General features: G+C 34.5%; 1 protein-coding gene and 1 long non-coding RNA gene across 5 annotated transcripts in view; both read right to left on the reverse strand.

Annotated features, from left to right (window-relative positions):
• angpt1 (angiopoietin 1) overlaps window positions 1-23612 on the reverse strand; it is a 405920-nt gene that overhangs the window by 128800 nt on the left and 253508 nt on the right.
• LOC141378945 (uncharacterized) lies at window positions 10230-12477 on the reverse strand. 2 transcript variants are annotated; one of them, XR_012394758.1, is made up of 6 exons: window positions 12123-12477; window positions 11793-11820; window positions 11569-11628; window positions 11134-11256; window positions 10925-11028; window positions 10230-10346 (listed from the first exon to the last, which is right to left on the reverse strand). It is a non-coding gene; the product is annotated as an uncharacterized lncRNA (long non-coding RNA). The 2 variants fall into 2 exon arrangements; XR_012394759.1 differs by having other exon boundaries at window positions 11569-11622; window positions 12123-12140.

The following is a 23612-nucleotide window of genomic DNA, read 5'->3' on the forward strand; positions in this document are numbered from 1 at the left end:
CTGACTGCTTTGAATGTGTCACACTTCAATGAAGACGAAGGGACCCAAGTGCAAGTGACAATACACAAAAACAAAGAGAGACTGGGTGGCTGGAAGTCGAAGGTCATAAGTAGCAATAATCTCCGTCAACAGAGCGAATCAAAAATTCATCAGGGAGAACTTCAATCTCCGTCAACAGAGCGTATCAAAAATTCATCAGGGAGAAACTTCAACCAGCACACTAACCAGCGAACTCAACGGGAAGAGCCTGACAAAGACACAGAAACAAGTGAGGACAACGAACTGACAAGGTGAGACAGGAACGCTGAACATTTATAGCCACAGTAATGCGCTACACCTGGAGCGCAATAATCAGCTGAGCGGTGCTAGGTGACCGATGACCATGATCATGTGACCGCCCAGCTGATGACATGAAAACAACAACAACACTGACAGCCACGCGACTCTCACACAAACACAGAGACAAGCGCGCACACACACCGCAACACAAATAAACAAATCACACCACGCAGACACATCATAGAAGAGCAGATAGGTCCACAACCGTGACAGAATGGAGACATTTTTTAACCATTTTTCCATAATAAAATATTATGGTGGGTCTTGAGATTGAATTACTTGCCTAGGTGGGTCCCGGAATAAAAAAAAGTTAAGTATTAAGTATGAATGATCTTTTCTATTTAACTTAAATAACATTAACCAAGTTGAATAAATACTGTATTATTAATTGTTTGTTCATGTTAGTAAATACGGTCCCACTTTATATTAAGTGGCCTTAACTAATATGTACTTACATAGGAACTAATAGTTTGTTACAATGTACTTATTGTGTAAATACATGTATTTAGTGTGTACTTATGCTTGATTTAATACATGTTTGTACTTACACCTTTAATTAACTTTTGTAATTACATTTGTAAATACAATGTTGACCATCCCTTACACCTTAACCCACCCTTAAACCTACCCATACCACCAAACCTGTCCATAACCCAACCCCTATCCCAACTCAAGAGCACCACAAGTGTTCTCAAATACATCATAAACACAGTAAGTACATTGTATTTATTTTTCTGATGTAAGTACATAGTAGTTAAGGATACTTAATATAAAGTGGGACTTAACTAACATTCAATTCAATTCAATTCAATTCAGCTTTATTTGTATAGCGCTTTTACAATGTAGATTGTGTCAAAGCAGCTTCACATAAATGGTCATAGTAACTGGAACAGTGTGGTTCAGGTTTTAGTGTTTAAGTTCAGTTTAGTTCAGTTTAGCTCAGTTCAGTGTGATTTAATCATTACTGAGAGTTCAAACACTGAAGAGCCAATTCATCGATGCGTAGCTCTACCAATCCTGAACCATGCGAGGCAGTGGCGACAGCGGAGAGGGAAAAAAAACTTCACCTGATGGGAGTGAAGAAAAAAAAAAAACCTTGAGGGAACCAGACTCAGTTGGGCACGACCATTTTAATTTCTCCGCTGGCCAAAAGTCTTGTGCAGAGCTTCATTCGCCGTGGTTTAGGCTGGAAGATGGCCTCAGCGAAGACTCGTCTGTCCCTGGAGCGTCGCTGGAATCAGACTCATGTTCTCCACTCCCCACGACCATCAGCGCAGCAGCAGCTCAGGATATTAACTAACGTAAAGTGTGACCGCTATTAATCTACACGGCCTGAAGGCTTCAGTTTATATACAATATAAGCAGTGTAAATCTACGCCAAGCATCTCTTAAACAACTGAACACAGAGCCCGTGCCACAGTCGCCATGCTGTAATCTCAGTGTGTGTCAATGCAGTAAAACACAGTGCTGGCGTTCACCCAGCAGGACGAATGTTTTATTCCCGATTCCTCAGACATTCAGGCTTTATTTGGGTCCAGAAGGGCTTGATAACTCAATCCCAATCAAAGCTGCTCTCATCTTAACCTCTGATTGTAACGCAGGTTGGCTACTAATCTGTGTGTCAGATGTGGTTTGAAACTGTAGATAGACGTCTATAACACAATACGCCCGTTTAAAACACTGACATCCGATGAGAATGTATTGAAGAGCGAAACGCTGAAGTAAAATGTTAGGAGGTAAATGTATGTGCTGCTGGGTTACGCGGAAACACAATATCAAAACAAAATCAGCATTGGTCACAGCAGACCGAGCAATCTAAACATATGACTAGAAATAAATACAAATCACACTTTACTGAAACTGAATGAGTGTGTTAATGCACTTTTGCCTATAGCACAAAACATGTCAGGATAATTATACCTGCACGCGCCACTGCCCAGTTTTTAATTTCACACTATGCTTTCAAAATCTATACTACTTTCACATTCTGGAAAGAAAACACTTAATCTGAACTTAACACACAGCAAAATCCTCTGAGTGAAATGTACTCAGTTCAGAAAGTATTCAGTCCCTCTTTAAATAAGGGCAAACAGGTTGGTAAATAAGTTAAGCTGCTGTTTTTGAGACGCTTAATAATCCTCTGCTGAGATTTTAAGAGAGATACAATGCATTACATTTCAGCTGATATCATCTACGGCTGGGCGAAGCAGTGGCGCAGTAGGTAGTGCTGTCGCCTCACAGCAAGAAGGTCGCTGGATCTATCCTCGGCTCAATTGGCGTTTCTGTGTGGAGTTTGCATGTTCTCCCTGGGTTTCCTCCGGGTGCTCCGGTTTCCTCCAAAGACATGTGGTACAGGTGAATTGGGTATGCTAAATTTTCCTTAATGTATGAGTGTGTGTGAATGAGTGTTTGTGGATGTTTCCCAGATATGGGTTGCGGCTGGAAGGGCATCCATTGTGTAAAAATGTGCTGGATAAGTTGGTGGTTTATTCCGCTGTGGCGACCCCAGATTAATAAAGGGACTAAGCCGACAAGAAAATGAATGAATGAATGAATCTACGGCTGTGACTGAAGTCGGTTGTAGTTTTGTGTTTCTCTTCTGTGTTTCTGAGTATTACATCAGTGCTCAATCATCACTTAATCAATCCTTTCATTGTCTCATTAACTTGAGTAGCTTTAACTCATTTTAGAGAGGGACCAAATACTAAACTGAGTAAATTTTACACAGAGGATTTTGCTGTGTGCTGTGTGTATCTAATCAGCAACGTCTCATTAATTTAATAGTTATTTTTACCATGCTATTACTGTATTTACCCCTTTTTTGATAAACTAAAATGGGAGATGTGGTGGTGTAGTCCTAGAAAAAAAGGTGGTGTACTATTACACCCGACACAAATTTTAAATGAAAGTAGGCAAAGAAACGACGAAAGTCAATGTTTCTTTGATTTATTGGAGATTTTTTATATATATATATATATATATATATATATATATATATATATATATATTTTTTTTTTTTTTTTTTTTTTTACATCAGTTACCTGTATTTAAGTTAACTCAAAAGGGCCTGTGCATACATGGAAAGACAGCTTTTTAGCTTACTTTCTTTACTGGCTTATTACTTTAAATTTTATAGGTTCCTTTAAACATCAATCAGCAATTATTTTTAATTGTCACATTCGTGCATGCATGTTTTAAACCAAACTATTAGGAGTCTGTCTTCTGTTGTCGCTATCATATACTAGTAGTTACCCTTTTACATCGCTCATTGTTACGGGATTTGTGATTAGTCTTTGCCTAATTGTTTTTTGTGTTAAATACGGTATAGTGTCGTTCACTAGCGGCACAATTAAGACAAATGTGAAATACTGTTTTACAGTATTATGTATATATATATATAACCGGCCACTTTATTAGGTACACCTGTCCAATTGCTCAATAATGCAAATTTCTAATCTGCCAATCACATGGCAGCAACTCAATGCATTTAGGCTTGTAGACATGGTCGAGACGATCTGCTACAGTTCAAACCGAGCATCAGAATGGAGAAGAAAGGTGATTAAAGTGAGTTTTGAAAAGCATGGATCCCACTTTGGGGTCATTAGTACCAATTGAGCATGGTGTCAACGCCACAGCCTACCTGAGTATTGCTGCTGACCATGTCCATCCCTTTATGAGCACAGTGTCTCCATCTTCTGATGGCTACTTCCAGCAGGATAACGCACCATGTCATAAAGTGCCAATCATCTCAGACTGGTTTCTCGAACATGACAATGAGTTCACTGTACTCAAATGGCCTCCACAGTCACCAGAGCTCAATCCAATAGAGCAGCTCTGGGATGTTGTGGAACGGGAGATTGGCATCATGGATGTGCAGCCGACAAATCTGCAGCAACTGCGTGATGCTATCATGACAATATTGAGCAAAATCTCTGAGGAATATTTCCAGTAGCTTGTTGAATCTCTGCCACGAAGAGTTAAGGCAGTTCTGAAGGCAAAAGTAGGTCCAATCTGGTACTAGTAAAGTGTACCTAATAAAGTGGCCGTTGAGTGTATAAATCAAAACACAGTTACTTTTTACATTAGGCCAAAAAAAAAAAAAAGCACAAACATCTGATATTTCCACCATATTTCTAATTAAAATGTTATTATTTTTTATTTATATTTGGTCCCCACAAAGTAAGGAATATAAGGTACACCCAAATGTCTGCCAATATCAGCAGTGCTAATGCAAAATAACTTCACTGGAAGAGTATTGATATGCTCTAGACTGCACTGCTTCCCAAACACAGCGAGGACAAACTATGAAATCAATCCATCATGAAGCTCACAGAGGACAGATCTCATCAGCGCACACCCACACACACACACACACACACACACACACACACACACACACACACACACACACACACACACACACACACACACACACACAAACAAATGCATAATATCTCCACTATCACCACACATTCTCATAGATGCATAATATCTTGAGAATGTGGCATAGACCATCAACACACACACACACTCATGAATGCATTAAATCTTCATCATCAGCACACACGCTCACTCATGAATGCATAATATCTCCATCATTGATCAGCGTTTGGAAAGAATGAACACCCAAAGACACCACAGGCCGCTGTAATGAATCCTCCAGTTCTGTAAACAGCAGAAACACACACCGAGAGTCCATCAGATGAGCACCCAAACACACACACAGCAGAAAAGAGGAGATCAGTGTCCAGATCCTAACCTGACGGGGATCCTGTACGTGCGGGACGAGAGTTATTTGCTTTGTCTCGCTGAGAGATGAGAAAACAGGCCAAGAGAAATGTTTGCTCTGCTCTTTGGTGATTGCGGTGGCGTGAGCTCCACTTGTGCTGATTATTATTATCAATATTCACTAAATGGATTGTGAGTGTCCGTCTAGACGAGCTGGAGGAGGATTACTGCTCTTTAGAAAGAGATTAGACTCACAATACTGAGAAATGCGCTGGAAACGCTGCGTAAACCCAAAACAGGAGTAACACTTTTCTAATCTTTATATATAATTTTTCATACAGAACATTCATGATTATGAGGCACCCTTGTTTAGGATATACGGTAAAGACACAAAACTATGCAAACAAATCTAAAACTATTCAAACATTTTGTTTATCATTTTCTTTCTTTATAAACCTTTAAATAAATAAAAATATTTCATTCTTCTTAGCAGGCTTCTTTCCTTAAAACATTGATGTTTAAAATTATTGTTTATAAAATGTTGAAGAAAATTTATCTTTTAGGGACAAACTCAAATACACAAATAAATAAAACTAAATAAACAAATAAATATTACTAAATAAATTAATATATGCATATACACACACACACACACACGCACACACACCGGCCACTTTATTAGGTACACCACTCTAACTGCTTGTTTACTCAAATTTCTAATCAGCTAATCACATGGCAGCAGCTCAATGCATTTAGGCATGTAGACATGGTCAAGACGATCTGCTGCAGTTCAAAGCGAGCATCAGAATAGGGGAGAAAGGGGATTTAAGTGGTATGGTTGTTGGTGCCAGACAGGCTGCTCTGAATATTTCAGAAACTGCTGATCTACTGGGATGTTGTACCCATCATCTATCCATCTTCGTATGGCTACTTCCAGCAGGATAACAAACCATAAAGAGTGAATCATCTCAGACTGGTTTCTTAAATATGACAATAAGTTCACTGTACTCGAATGGCCTCCACGGTCACCAGAGCTCAATCCAATAGAGCAGCTTTGGGGATGTGCAGCCGACAAATCTGCAGCAACTACGTGATGCTATCATGTCAATATTGAGCAAAATCTCTGAGGAATATTTCCAGTAGCTTGTTGAATCTCTGCCACAAGGAATTAAGGCAGGCCTAAAGGCAAACATGGTCCAACCCGATACTAGTAAGGTGTACCTATTAAAGTGGCTGGTGAGTGTATAATTGTAGTGTACGTACGCTACAAATCACACACACACACACACACACACACACACACACACACACACACACACAAACATATATATATATAATGTTATTTTTTACACAATATTAAGCAGTGTTAATTTATTATTTACAATATATTATATATAAATATATATATATATATATATATATATATATATATATATATATATATATATATATATATATATATATATATAATATTCATTAAATAACAGTAATTTGATATAATTTTGCCTATTGTTTAAGTTACAAACATTACATACACACTTAGTAAAATAAAATGTATTAATTATTATTCACCTACCTACAGTATTTATACAACTAAAATGTAATTTTATCCACTTTAAGTATTAATTCAATTACCATTTCCTTTAATTTCTCAGATAATCATACACCGAAAAACCCAAGTCAACATTATCAAATGAAATGAGTGCAGTTAACTCAACATTTACTAAAGGTTAATTTTGCTCATTTGAAAAGAGTTTTGAACTCAGTCTTGAAGGTGATGAGTTAATTAAATACCTCAACTTAATTGGAGTAAGTTCACAGTACTCATATAGATTAGTTTTTCACTCAGATGGTTTGCTGCAATCATGTTCCTCAAATGATTGAGCAAAACATTTATTCATTTTCCAACGGCTTACCACAGCGAAATGAACTATCAACTATTCCAGCATTTGGGAAACCGGAGCACCCAGAGGAAACCCACACCAACACGGGGAGAACATGCAAACTCCATACAGAATTGCCAACTGACCTTCATGCCATGAGGCCAGGGCCAGAGTGGGACTCCTTTTTAGCTCGGGAGTTTGAAGCCTTAGACCGGCCCACCTCAGTCGACGACTGACTATATTAAAATAACGTCATTTCCAATTCAGTTTCTAATGACACTAACACGTCTTCTTCAAGGACACATGCTGCTTTAGAACTTCAAATGTTTTTCATAAGTATGAGAAAATTAATTCGTTATAGATATCCAGTCCTTTGTAACAGTCGTCACAAAAAAAAAAAAAAAAAAAAATATATATATATATATATATATATATATATATATATATATATATATATATATATATATATATATATATATATATATATATATATATATATATATATATATATATATATATGTATTCCAACATAAGTAACCCAAACTGTTTTATTTTATAAGTAACCCAAACAGTTCCACTTTTATGTCTTAACACTGAAAAAAAAACATATTTTATTCTGGTGAGGTTCGAACTCGGGTCGGCTGCGTCAATGCGTAACGTGCTAACCTCTAGACCAGGGGTTCCCAAACTTTTCAGCCTGCGACCCCCAAAATGAGAATGCCAGTGACTTGTGACCCCCAATATTCTCTGAGGTGGTGGTTATAAATACAGAAAGCTTGTATGCAATGACGCACACACACCAATAGACCCAAGTCTATTCTTTGGTTTGTTTTTTTTATGTATGTGAGTGCTGTAAATGGGCCAGAAAGTTTAACCTGGTGTTATAAAATCAATCTGCTGCATCTGACAGTATTGCTGTGTCTTTAGTATAATGTAATTACCCGAGAAGTCACAATCCAATAGAACTACTAACTATAAGTTAATATAGTAACTATATGCACATATTTTCTCATCTGTAGTTTATTGATAAAATACAGTAAGTCTTAAGGTTTAATAAAAATTCATTGATTTTTGAAAATCACCAGGCGACCCCCCTTCTTTGTCCCGCGACCCCTCGAGGGGTCCCGACCCCCACTTTGAGAACCTCTGCTCTAGACCTCGATGGCGCTGTTAAGCGCTGCGGTGTTATCTGCTCCTATTGATGTCTACTCTTTTTTTATACCCTACTCTTTTTCTCCCCATTTTAGATTTCTGATCAAGTTATGTTAAGATTAAAAGTTAAGATTAAATAATGTAGTAAATCATCTCATTTTCATTGAGCAGGTGTAATATTCATTAATATTATTAATATTCACTAAGGTGTCGCTGTTTGGGGTGGAATGGGGTGCAGCCCGCAGGTTAATGATGATCATTATTAACCTGCGGGCTGCATTTAGCTCACGGGGCTGCGAGAAAATAAATAAAAAGAGCGGAGCTGCAGCAAAGTAATGATTAAAAAGAGTGAGGTTATGGTCAAATGAACAAATAAATTTAAAAAGTGCAACTGAGAGTGCAAGCAGCTAGGGACACCGGCCCTCGCGGCCAAAAAACGGACCGGCCCACCAGGAATTCTCCTGGTTCTCCCGATTAGCCAATCCATGCCTGCATGAGGCGACAGAGCGACACCGTGCCGCCCCCTTTAATGATATTATTACCTTATTATCATTAATAAATGATTAATTTACTCAAATGCATTAAGTTCACAGTACTCATAAGGATTAGCTTTTAAACTTAAATGGTTTGTTGTGATTGGTTTCCTCAAACGGTTTGAGTTACCTTAACGTACTGGGATTTACAGTGTATATTATAGACAGAAATCTGTGCATCAGTTTGCACACACACTGTAAGAGAGCATCATACTGTACAGCATACTGTATAAACTGTATTTGTGTTGCGTCTGCATTTCTCATGTGAAATCACGTCAACAGAAGAGAAATATTTCCCAAATGAGATTGTGTATGACTGTATATTTGCTTAAATCCTCAAATTACGAGACCCCACTCATATCGCTTGGTTTTCTGGAGCGACTGTGATTTCCTTGAGTTACCCTGATTAATTATGTGTATCTGGACGTACAGTATATGGGAGAGGAAATGTCAGCATTTACTCGACCCTCGAAGAAAGACGAGGAAACAACAAACAGTGTTGTGCTGCCGGCGGACCTCAGGTTTCACAAATGATCATGGGAATTGTGTGGCATGAAGGATCACAGCAGGAATGAAAATCCTGCAGGAACATTCACTCAGAAGCATTAAATCCCATCTAATCATGTTGATTCTGTTAGCGCACGTTGCTAGTTTTGTGGTGAACAGTTCATCTGTGGATGAAAACAATGTATACACTGTAAAAAATTTGACCTTAAATTCACAGTAAATTACTGGCTAATAATTGCATTACTTTCACAGTAAATTACTGTATGTAAATTCACAGTAAATTATTGTGAGGTAGTTCACAGTAATTTACTGTGGTTTTGTCACATTAAATTATTGTGAAATTACAACCATATATTGTAACTTTACAGTAGATAATAAAGTTCATACTGTGATTTCACAGTATTATCTTGTAGAATTAACTATATTTACTGTGGATTTGCAAAACGATTACTGTGATTTAGCAGTAGGTTGCAGTTTAAATACCTGATTTAACTGCAAAGTTACAGTTATATCCCGGATTACTGTAATTTAACAGTTTGGTGCTGTAAAATTTCAAAGCAATTTTAGGTCACACAAAAATGAAAATTCTATCTTGATTTACTCACCCTCAGGTTGTTCCAGCTCTGTTAAAAATGTTTTTTTGTTAAACACAGGAATAAAAATATCAAATATTCCTCTTTGTGTCCAAACAACCTGAGGATGCGTAAATGACGACAGAATCTTAATTTTTGGGTCATCTGAAAAGACTCTAAAATCAAAATAAAAACAAACACACATACATTTTACAGATTTATTTAACAGTTTAATGACATCTGTGTAAACATTTCAGAAAACTTTCAAAAGGTGAAGGTGAAGCCTCAAAAAATACTATAAGAACATAAGAACAAAAAAATCTGACATCATATGTAGCATACATATAAAAAGCAGTGCTTCAGAGTGTGCTCTCTCTCTCTCTCATTATATATATATATATATATATATATATATATATATATATATATATATATATATATACACACACACACACACACACACACACACACACACATGAGAGAGAGAGACAAAACTTCTTGCTAAATTAGGCAATCGTCTATTCAAGGTCAATAATTTTCCTGATAATTTTACACACTTGCTGGTTGATGTGTCTTCTCTGCTTCTTTGACTTCGTCTGTCTTCCATCTCCAAACTGGTGCCCAAAAAGCACCTATAAGCAAAAGGGCAGACAAACAGTTAGCTTCATACAACACTACTGGGACACTACTGCTGCACTAGAGAGCAAAATTACTGTTAGCTCAGTTTGAATATGCTGACAATACTGTTGCTCAGTCAAACTGCAATCATTTAAACAAAAACATCTGAAAAACATTTCCATCACAAACACACAATCAAGAACAGTCCAACAACAAATAGTGGTTTTAATGACCTAGGCAGAGCATTTTAAAACTGTTGATTTGATTTACACCTTCTGTTTACAGACTATAATCTAATGCTGGGTTCACAGTTATTGCAAATTGAACACGTACATCATAGCACTTGTTCTTGAATACTAGCAGGATGTTTCTTGCATCAAGCTAATTTTTCATGATTTAAATATTAGGAAAATTTTGCAAAAAAAACTTGATTGAAGTGATACAGCACTTGTGTTGTATTCATTTCAATCAAGTTTTTTGCAAATATTCCAAATATTTTTCAACGTTTTTTGAGTTTCACTTAATTTGTGCTGCCCAGTAAAAATTTCCCACTATTTATGCATTTGCAATGACTTGCATGTAATCCACTCACCTGAATAGGTAACTTCACATATGGTATAAGAGCCCCATCCTTTTAAAGACAGCTTCCCCTCTGGTCTCCAGCACAGACAAACAAATTGTGTCTGCAACACGGCCCTTTATAACAAGGGGACAAGGGGAGTCATGACTTGTGCTCCTATACATTCCTTGTTTAACCCCCCAAAACAAGCCCTCAGTTACAATATTTATTGTAGACATTACCTTAAATTCCAGAGTGCAAAAGGCATCTTCAGCATACTTCAGTTTCAGACCAGATCCAAAGTCAGTTGTGAAATCCAGGTGAGGTCCCATGACCACTCGACCCTCCGAGTCCAAGGAATAAGACTAAAAGTGGGAAAGAAGGACTAAATTAGAGGTGTTTGTGAATAATTAAATTTTTTTGTAGAAACAAAGTTGACATTCCATGCTCTGCCTATTAAAAACCAAGCAAACAAACACACATGCCCAGTAAAATTGCTAATAAAAATAAAAACTATAGTTTAAAAAAATCGTTGTCTAATATTTACTACTACTGGAGGTACTGGTGGAACTTCTGGAAGAAGAAAAAGAGTTTGTACAAGAAACTGCTCACAACAAATCTGTGGAAAAACCTGACATTTAAAAATCTAATAAAAATGAGGAAGGCATCAACATTACCTTTAATAATCAAGCGAGGGTTGATTGGTAGCATCAGTGTTTCAACATCAATGGCTGTGGCTGCAAAAAAATATGAATATAATAAGAGTAGAACAAGACTCAACCTAACACACGCACACACACACACACACACACATACTCATATATATATATATATATATATATAGGTTTAGATTGTGATAATGAATTTTGGTTATATTTGTGTGCTCAGAATTTACACTCACCTCACACTTCAGCTATTATCAGGTACACCTGAACACCAAAAAATAAAATCTACAGTTAGTGACACTATACAATTACTTCTCATTAGTAAATGTTAGCACTGCATTAACACCAGTGAGAAATATACAATATGTACTGTGTTAGTGTTAGTTTAAAAGAATACAACTGAATTGTATTATAAGCCTCATTTAATAAAACAGTTAAGACTTGTTTCATAATGAGTTTAGTTTATTTAACTAACTTAACGTTAACGTTACAGTGAACAAAATTAACGTAACGTTACATGATGGTGACTAACCGTAACGTTAACTTAAGTGAAGGTCAGAGCTTACCTTAACTTTAGTCATTTCCCTTTTACTTCAGTCTTGTACTGAAACAGAAAATGCAGTTAACAAGAAGTTAATTAAAGAAAATTCCCTTTCTTTTTTCAGGAACTAACGTTAACGTTATGCTAATACCTCAGAAAACACTACAATCACCATCTGGCGTCGTTAATTTCTTGTTTTAAAAAAAGGCGCGCTTAAACCCTGTACGTGCGAGTACAACTAAAGTACTCGGTAAATTCCTGTTAAATGACATGCACTATACAGAAATACACATACAACAATCATTTAACGGACAAAAGTCATATTTTAACACTTACCGAGGATGAATCCGTAGGGTGAAGAGACGAGGCAGGCGTTGTCTATGGTGATGGCGCTTGTTTGCGGTCGAGTCGAGTCAGTTCTGTTAAATGAATCGGCTCCTTTAAGTGAACAGTAAAGAATCGAATTCGCCTGAAAACGATTAAGTTTTGTATAATATTGTAAGACGCAAACATATAATTCATTAATATTTCATCATATTGCTTGGTTCGTGTACTGCTTGTACACGAATTGCTTGTTGATGACTATGAGCTCATGAACACGTCTGATAAAATATCTGAATCTGATTCAATTTCACACGAGTCCTGAACCGAAGCAGTGCAAAAGTAATATATTGATTGAAATATAAAGTTAATTATTTTCTTCGCCATTCAAAATATTACATATCTCTGATTTTAACAATAAGAATAAAGTTCGTTTGGAGTGTATTGAGAATTATTATTTTTTCCTCCCAGGATTCATTTTGCACCAAGCTGCATCAAGCTGTAATGGTGGATGAGAAGGCACATAATATTATAAACATTGCTTGTAATATGTAATGAAATAAAGTTTTAACACTTTTTCATGCGAGAACGTAGTTCTTCAAAACTCAAATCTGTGGATTGTTAGTAAAGATTGTGTGTAATTTTAAGTGTGTTTTGCCGGTAGCGGAGATCTATGACCTCCAGGCGGTAACGGCGCTCATTACTCATGTATCCGCCGAGAGGCGCCTGTCTTCAGGCTAGACATTGGGACAATTGCCCCGTCTTCGATGGCTCTATATGCGTCCGAAAATGAAGTTTTAACTGTTTTTCATGCTAGAATGTAGTTGTTTAAAACTCTAATCTGTGGTTTATTTATATAGATTAAAAAAAATTATATATATATATTTAATTCTAAATTAAAGATTAGTGACCTCCAGGCGATGGCAGGTGCCCAATACTCATGAAACCGTCTAAAGCAGACTTACCCTGACATTGAAATAATTGTTGGCTGTTTAACAGTCTTTGGTTTCATTAATTAATTACTTTTTATTCCAGTTTATTATGTTTTGGCTAAGCACACAGTTATGTTCATTAAATATTATTTCCTATTCTATGTTAACTGTATAAAATTAAATAAAGGTGCAGTACAACCAAAAAGATGTTGGTAACCAAATCGTTTTGGGGGCTATAACATTCTGTTATTATCTGTTAAAAGTTCATTTGTATTAATTTCTACGTTGAATTAAAAAAGGTTTGAATTTCTATAACTAACGTGCAAAAGATATAGCCCTTTTCACAGTAATTTGCTGTAATCATGCTACCTGCTGTAATTTCACAATAAAATTATGAATACAACATATTACTGTGAATTTTTCAGTTAAATACTGTGAAGGGATACTAATGTAATTTACTGTGAAAAATTACAGTAACTTGTTGTGAAAACCTGGACATTTTTTACAGTGTATGAACTGAATTTAAACCAACAAGCTAGGTTGAACATTACTACTTTTAATTTATTTGTTTGAATTCAGCATGCGTGGCACATAATCTGGACTCTTTTCTTGCCAGAACAACAGACTCTCACATCAAATCTGGGCTACGACGCATGGTTTGCCCCATTGAAACACTGGACAGGAGGAGGGCATCATCACCGCTGCTGTGGCTCTTCTGTCCTGGAGCTTTAAAATAAAGCAGTAAAGCAGGACAGCACACAGACGGCTGAAGCTGAAACAAAGTCCCTTTCAAGGAATGTCCATTCACTCGCCGGCCATATTTGCGACACATCCATGCAGCTCATCCAAGGTCAAGTCTAGAAGGGATACAGCTGTGGATACTCACCTTAATACTGCATCATTTTTTTACATCACTGTAGACGTTAATGAAATACAATTGAATGAGTAATTTAATTAACAATATCAATAATACTCTGTATAATTACTGTTTTAGGGTTGGTGTAAGGCTAGACGTTAATAAAATACAATTGAATGGGTAATTTAATTAACAATATCAATAATACTGGGTATAATTACTGCTTTTACATAACTGTGATGATTGGGTTTAGGGTTGGGGTATGGGTAAACGTTAATAAAATACAATTCAATGGGTAATTTAATAAATAACATCAACAATACTCATTATAATCACTTTTTTTACATTATAGACGCTATTAAAATACAATGTAATGGGTAATTTCATAATTAATATCAATAATACTCTGTATAATCACTGTTTTTACATTATAGACTATATTAAAATACAATGTAATGGGTAATTTCATAATTAATATCAATAATACTCTGTATAATCACTGTTTTTACATTATAGACGTTATTAAAATACAATGTCATGGGTAATTTATTGAATAATATCAATAATACTCTGTATAATCACTGTTTTTACATTATAGACAATATTAAAATACAATGTAATGGGTAATTTCATAATTAATATCAATAATACTCTGTATAATCACTGTTTTTACATTATAGACGTTATTAAAATACAATGTCATGGGTAATTTATTGAATAATATCAATAATACTCTGTATAATCACTGTTTTTACATTATAGACAATATTAAAATACAATGTAATGGGTAATTTCATAATTAATATCAATAATACTCTGTATAATCACTGTTTTTACATTATAGACGTTATTAAAATACAATGTCATGGGTAATTTATTGAATAATATCAATAATACTCTGTATAATCACTGTTTTTACATTATAGACAATATTAAAATACAATTTAATGGATAATTTCATAAATAATATAAATAATACTCAGATATATCAATGTTTTTATATTATAGATGTTATTAAAATACAATTTAATGGGTGATTTCATAAATGATATCAATAAAACTCTGTATAATCACTGTTTTTACATTATAGACGATATTAAAATACAATTTAATGGGTAATTTCATGAATAATATCAATAATACTCAGATATATCAATGTTTTTACACTATAGACATTATTAAAATACAACATCATGGGTAATTTATTGAAAAATATCAATAATACTCTATATAATCACTGTTTTTACATTATAGACGTTATTAAAATACAATTTAATGGGTAATTTAATTAACAATATCAATAATACTGGGTATAATTACTGCTTTTACATAACTGTGATGATTGGGTTTAGGGTTGGGGTATAGGTAAACGTTAATAAAATACAATTCAATGGGTAATTTAATAAATAACATCAACAATACTTATTATAATCACTGTTTTTACATTATAGACAATATTAAAATACAATTTAATGGGTAATTTCATTAAAAATATCAATAATACTCTGTATAATTACTGTTTTTACATTATGGACGTTATTAAAATGCAATTTAATGGGTAATTTCATAAATAATATCAATAATACTCAGATATATCAATGTTTTTATATTATAGACATTATTAAAATACAATGTCATGGGTAATTTAATAAATAATATCAATAATACTCAGACATATCAATGTTTTTACATTATAGACGTTATTAAAATACAATGTCTTGGGAAATTTCATAAATAATATCAATAATACTCAGATATATTAATGTTTTTACATTATAGACGTTATTAAAATACAATTTAATGGGTAATTTAATAAATAATATTAATAATACTTGGTATAAATACTGTTTTTACATTAATGTGATGGTTGGGTTAAGGATTGGTTAAACATTAATAGGAATAATTTAATAAACAATATGAGTAATTCTTGTTAACTTCCGACCACAGCTGTATCCCTTCTAGCATCAATGCTCATGTAAGACCAAAGTCTTATTTAACTGAAAGAGGGAATCCTGAAATCTCAAAATCCAAAATTTTCCAGCATTTTCCAGACAAGAAAAAAAAAGTCTTGTTTTCAGATATAATGTTAAAATTAAGTGAGTTTTTTTTTTCTTAAAACAAGTTAAATAATCTGTCAAAGGGATAATCTTGAAATAGGATAATTTTACTTACCCCATTGGCAGATTATTTTGCTTGTTTTAAGGAAAAACTCATTTAATTTTGACTCAACATTTCTTAAATCAAGACAATATGTTTGGCATGTCTAATGCTTTTTGGTTTAAGAATTGTTAGATATTTAGACAAGACACAAGACAAAACTCTGAGTAAGAAAGGCAGCTTTTGCAGTTTAAGTGAACGGGAGAATCCTGGAATCTCAAAAACTGCTTGCCAACCTCACAATTACATTGCATATTTCAAATCAGCAACACAATCTAAAGTGACCTGTCCTGTTAATGTTGTTACTAAAGCCTTTATTACTCTTAAAACATGTCATTTCCAAAACTGCTTTTCTTACTCTGAGTTTTTGACTTGTTTATAGTTCAAATAAACTCTGAAAGGTCCTAAATTAAGAAGCATTTTCTACACAAGCAAAGCATGTTGTGTTGTTTTCAGAAATAATGTTAAAATTGAGTTATTATTATTATTTTTTTTAAACAACCTAAATAATCTGCCAATGGAGTAAACTTGAAATAGGATAATTTTACTTACCCCATTGGCAGATTATTTTGCTTGTTTTAAGGAAAAACTCATTTAATTTTGACTCGACATTTCTTAAATCAAGACAATATGTTTGGCATGTCTAATGCTTTTTGGTTTAAGAATTATTAGATATTTAGACAAGACACAAGACAAAACTCTGAGTAAGAAAGGCAGTTTTTGCAGTGTAAGTGAATGGGAGAATCCTGGAATCTCAAAAACTGTTTGCCAACCTCACAATTACATTGCATATTTCAAATCAGCCACAAATCTGACGTCTGTTGTTCTTTAAAACAAGCAAAATGATCTGCCAATGGGGTAAGCAAAGAGCTCATCTTGAAACCAAACTATATTCTACATTTTGGGGAGTCACGGTAGCGCATTGGGTGGCACAGTGCCTCACAGCAAGAAGGTTGCTGGTTTGAGTTTGAGTTGGTGTTTCTGTGTGGAGTTTGCATGTTCTCCCTGTGTTGGCGTGGGTTTCCTTCGGGTGCTCCGGTTTCTCCCATAGTCTAAACACATGGACTATAGGTGAATTGGAATAAGCTAAATTTGGCTGTAGTGAATGTGTGTAGGTGCATGAATGGGTGGGTGTTTCCTAGTGCTGGATAAGTTGGCGGTTCATTCTGCTGTGGCGACCATTGATTAATATAGAGACTAAGCTGATTATGAATGAATAAATGAATAACGTGATTTTTCCAAGTAATTTAAGAGCACACATTGCTTTGCATATTATAAGCACAACCAAGCTTTAAAAATCTCTCTGGACCACCCTTTTAAAAATTGTTAGATATTTGGAAACAAGAACAAAACTCTAAGCAAGAAGAGCATTTGTTTGCATCTGCCTCTGTGAGCTCAGCATGCTGGATCTGTCCCATAGCAGATGTGTTTGCTGTGGAAATACTGTGTGTGTGCTCTCGCTGCCATTTATCACATTGTAAACTGGAAAAACGCAGCATTTAGCTGAGTGTACTGGCAGTTCTGGGAGACTTCATGCGGATGCCAAGGTATTTGAGCAGAAGTGAAAGAAGACGAGCTCAACTTGGTTTGTTTGTCATTCCGAGCATAACCAGCTAATCACAACAAAACCAAACACACAGACGATCCTCTGCTGTCTTTCCAGAGGACAAACGTGAGAAATCACTGAGAGAAAACAGAAAGGATCACTCTCATGACTGAAATTACACAGCTTTTGTACAAGAGGAAAACTGCATGAATAAACAGCCTGATATTAATTTGGTAATTAATTTGGTAAGAAATAATATGAAACTGTAATAATATCAACAACAACAACAATCATTATCATTATAATATTTTATTATTATTATTATCATTATTATTTTATTATTATTATTATTATTATTATTATTATTATTATTATTATACTAATTACAATTATAAATACAATTATAAATATATATATTTATATTTATAATAATTAATATATTTTAACAACTAAATACAACTAAATACAATAATAACAATGATATTATTACTATTATATAATAATAATAATAATAATCATCATATTAATAATAATAATAATTAAAAATAATAATAATATATAACTAATAAGTATTATTATGCTTTTATTTTATAGATTTTTATTAATTATTATATTTCTAAAAAATATCATAATAATTATATATATATATATATATATATATATATATATATATATATATATATATATTCATATTGCTACTAATTCTTGATATACATTAATGTAATTAATAAATTATTGAATGTATTATCTAAATTCATAAAGTATACAAATGCAAGTCAATAATAATAAATATAATATTCATATGAATAATAATAATAATAATAATAAGTATTATAATTATTATGATTAATATTAATATACTAATTCTAAGTATAGTTATAATTTATTTGGTGTATTTTTAATAATTAATATTATAAATATATAAAATAATTTTTAATAATTAATTATTAATATAACTAATATAGTTAATTATAAGTATTATTATGTTTTTATTTTAAGATTTTTTCTAACTTACATATTTCTGAAAATGACAATAATAATTATAAACAATAATATTACTAAAAATCATAATAATTATTATTTTGTAAATTTAACTGATAAATTATTAAATGTATCATTTATGTAAATTTATAAAATAAGTATACATAACTTTACATAATAATAATAATAATAATAATAATTATTATTATTATTATTATTATTATTATTATTATTATTATTATAACTTACATAAATTTGTATATTTGTTTTATTAATTTATATAAATATAAAAATATATACTTTATGTTTTATTGATCAGGGACTAATCGAGTCCCAGAATTAAAACAGCTGATTTTAATTTCCAGTCCCTGGTTAGGAGACACATAACATAGCAAAGACATTCATTCACACAAACAAACAAATAAATAAAATGACATTAAATATGAAAGAGAGCATTTTTAGCAATAGTCTACTTATTTAATTTGATTTTGTTTTTGTTTTGCTGAATAAAATATAGACTTTGTTGTTTTTCTGTAAATAAATATTTACATAACAATAAAAACAACACAGTGAAATTAAATCATTTTAAATAATTAAACTTCCAATTTAGCTATTATTAAGTTTTATATAAATATATTACTATATTGCTATTAAATTATTAAAATTTATATAAAAAATGAAAGAAATCACTGAATTAAATGAGAAAGCATCTAAAAAGAGCAAAAAGTTTTTGGTGATACAACATACAATTCGACAATAATCCATTGCCTCTAGGACTTTTTTAGTTTATGGCTTCTCAATGCATCATTTCCAGTCAGGAAATACACTGTATATATCTTCAATAGGGACATCTCACAAATCTCAACCTGTCTGATAGAGTAATGGTCTGAAGATTTACCATTTTCCTCTGCAAAAGTGCATTAAACTGTGCATGCGTGTGTGTTTTCCAGACAGACCGACAGAGAGATGAAAGAAGACCTGATCTGACAGTCTGTGAACTCGTGGCATTGTGAGCTCAAACTATTCAACACAGTATAAATTAGAGGCCCCTTTTGTGTCTGTGCAAGTTGTTTTTGCGGCTGAGCAGAGAAAGAGAAAGAGGAAGGGGGAAAAAAAAAAAAGAGTTCAAAAATAGAGTGACGGCAGGAAAGTGTGAGGGAGTGAAAGAAAGACTCTTGCATTGGCAGTCAAAACCATAAATAAGACGTATAGGAGAAGATGAACAAACCAGATCTGAGCGTGCAGATGCTCAGGTCACATTTACAGCACACCGCATGACTCAAGTCACACGATTCAGATTGTTATATATTGTCAGATCGGTTTAAGGCTTCATTCATCTGTAGAAATGAATTCAATATGAATCAGATACAGTGCATCCGCAAAGTATTCATATGACTTCACTTTTTCCTTATCAAATGGATTTGATCGTAATAATCTAGGAAAAGTCTGTAAAATAACTGTTTTTTTGTAAACATTTTTAAGAAAATATCTGTGGATTTATTATTTTTTTTGCACTTTATTTGAACAAAGAAATTTTACCGTAATTTTATGTTTTTTGTTTGGCAGCCGTAGCTGCCATTCATTTGACCTTTTTTTTATGATTTTTTTTTTTTACAGTGTGGCCACTCATCCGTAATCAGTAATAATCCAATCAGAATGATCCTAGCTTAATATAAATGGATCCCTTTCTCCCTATTGCTCTTCTTTTTGGAAGAATCCCCCCTTCCACCCCATCTCCTCTTTTTTCTCCCTTTCAAAAGGGGGAGCGATCAAGACCTTCCTGATCTCGGATCCCCTGATATGCTTCTAGACCGGGCGGGAGCCCTGGGCTCAAATATCTCAGAGCTCAGGGTTCTCTCCTGGGACAGCATGCCAAACCTGCTATAAATGCCAAGCATATCTAAGTGGGAACTCTTGAAATGACATGTCGATGTCCGAACACTGATACGAGGAGCATCAGTCTCTCAGACACAAGCCAGAGATGCATTCAAACCTTCAGAAATGTAGAACAAGATGTGGATTCCTGCTTCATATTCCTTCATCTGCACTTAAGAACTAGTTTTATATTATTGTGAATTACATCCCCCTTGACATTGCTTCACTGAATAGTTCATTTTTCACCTATTTCTTGCTGAAGCATCATGTTTGAGCACATTTTTTATTATTCAAACAGGCCACCATCGTGCACATTGATTTGCAACTTGCTCCATGTAGTTTATTTATGCGTATGAGCTAATAAGCATGCACAAAACAGCCACAAACTGAATTTCATGAGCGCTATAAACTTGAAAAATGTCTCTAATTACCAGACAGATATAAATAAAGTGGAGTTTCATCAGTGCTGCCCAGTTTTTTTTTTCTGCAGCACTGGTTCTGGGAGCATTTTCCCCCCATTCATTTATCCCATTGGGATTTTAAAAAGTCTTGGTTATTAGAAGACAGACAGATTAAGCCATGAACCGAAGCCATGCAGCTATTTGAAGAATTAATCACAAGATTACAATCTTTTATTTCAAAGCACAGAAGTCGATGGAAATCAGACCAAAAGGCAAAGATAAAACACTTAACAACTTTACTGAGGGAAACTACCAGCATTGATCTGAAGCATTGCCAAAAGTGTTTGAAAAAGTGTTTATCCCCTTATTGATTTCCTTTTTTGTTTTTGTTTTTTGCATGTTTGTTACACTTTAATATTTCAGATCATCAAACAAATTTAACATTAGTCATTTTTTAAGGTCATGCCACAGCATCTCAATTGAATTCATGTCAGGACTTTGACTAGGCCATGCCAACATCTTAATTTTGATTTCTTTAGCCAATTAGAAGTGGGCTTCTTGGTGTGCTTTAGATCATTACTTTTATGCCACATACATATCGGGACACACACTTTCATTAAACTAATTTAAGTATTACTCATTGTTTTTAAGGTCATGCCACAGCATTTCAATTGGATTCGTTTCAGGACTCTGACTAGACCACTACAACATCTTCATTTTTTTTCCTTTAGCTATTCAGAAGTGGATTCCCAAAGATGAGTTGCGGCTGGAAGGGCATCCGCTGCATAAAAAGTTGCTGGATAAGTTGGCGGTTCATTCCGCTGTGGCGACCCCGGATTAATAATGGGACTAAGCCGTCAAGAAAATGAATGAATGAATGAATATTCAGAAGTGGACTTGTTGGTGTGCTTTGGATCCTTACTTTAATGCCATGCATACTGGGACACTCACTTTCATCAAATTAATTTAAATATTACTCATTATTTTTATGATCATGCCACAACATCTCAACTGGATTCAGGACAGGACTTTAACTAGGCCACTTTAAACGTCTTCATTTTGTTTTCTTCAGCCATTCAGAAGTGGACTTGTTGGTGTGCTTTGAATCATTACTTTTATGCCACACACATACTGGGACACACACTTTCATTAAACTAATTTAAATATTGCTCATTGTTTTTAAGGTCATGCCAGAGCATCTCAATTGGATTCATGTCAGGACTTTGACTAGGCCATTCCAACATTTTAATTTTGTTTACTTTAGCCATTTAGAAGTGGATTTGTTGGTGTGCTTTGTATCATTACTTTTACACAACACATACTGTGACATAAACTTTCCAAAATGTTCAACTTTTGTCCAATCAGTCGACAGAGCATTTTTCCAAAAAGTCTTGGGAATCATCAAGATGATTTCTGGCCAGGGCCGGAGCAAGCTGAACTGCTGAAGGGTAGTTTAGGGGACGCCGCCCTCTCTATTCTGCCGCCCTAGATGCGGATATAACTGTGGCGCGGGTGGGGAGGGTAGTTTAGGGGACGCCGCCCTCTCTATTCTGCCACCCTAGATGCGGATATAACTGTGGCGCGGGTGGGGAGGGTAGTTTAGGGGACGCCGCCCTCTCTATTCTGCCGCCCTAGATGCGGATATAACTGTGGCGCGGGTGGGGAGGGTAGTTTAGGGGACGCCGCCCTCTCTATTCTGCCACCCTAGATGCGGATATAACTGTGGCGCGGGTGGGGAGGGTAGTTTAGGGGACGCCGCCCTCTCTATTCTGCCACCCTAGATGTGGATATAACTGTGGCACGGGTGGTGAGGGTAGTTTAGGGGACGCCGCCCTCTCTATTCTGCCGCCCTAGACGCGGATATAACTGTGGGCGCGGGTGGTGAGGGTAGTTTCGGGGAATTTAGTTTATGCCAAAATATAAGCAATTAAGGAAACTTGAGTGTGATACAGAGTGGGCGGAGCTTTGCTCAACGGTACTCTCTGATTGGCTATTTTTCTGTAAGCATCATGGGTATTGTAGTTTTTCCCGCTCAAATCCTGTTGTTAAACAGAAGCTGAGTTAATGTGAAGAGATGGGTTCAACAAAGCACATGAAATCAATTAGCAGCTCACAGCAGCCCTGTCTTTAAAGGTTTAGCAGTGGTTTTGAAAAATATATTTCCCCAATGAAGAATAGAGGGGGGTTTTATTGGTATTTAACAGAGCCTACAGGTTTTATAAACAGCTGAACAAAAATATCCATGCATCTATCAGTTCACAAAACTGCACAGTAAGCCAGAGAGTCTGTGTTTTTGTTATGCCTTAAATCTCAGTGAATAATGTTGGTTAAGAGTTTGCCTAAATCATCTTAAATTGTTGCTTAAATACATGCTTTTTTTAAAATTGCTGTCAGTGTAGTCTGTCATTAACATGTTATACAGATTTCCAGCATACATCTATCTATT

The sequence above is a fragment of the Danio rerio genome, chromosome 19, assembly GCF_049306965.1.
Source record: "Danio rerio strain Tuebingen ecotype United States chromosome 19, GRCz12tu, whole genome shotgun sequence".
NCBI lineage: Eukaryota > Metazoa > Chordata > Actinopteri > Cypriniformes > Danionidae > Danio > Danio rerio.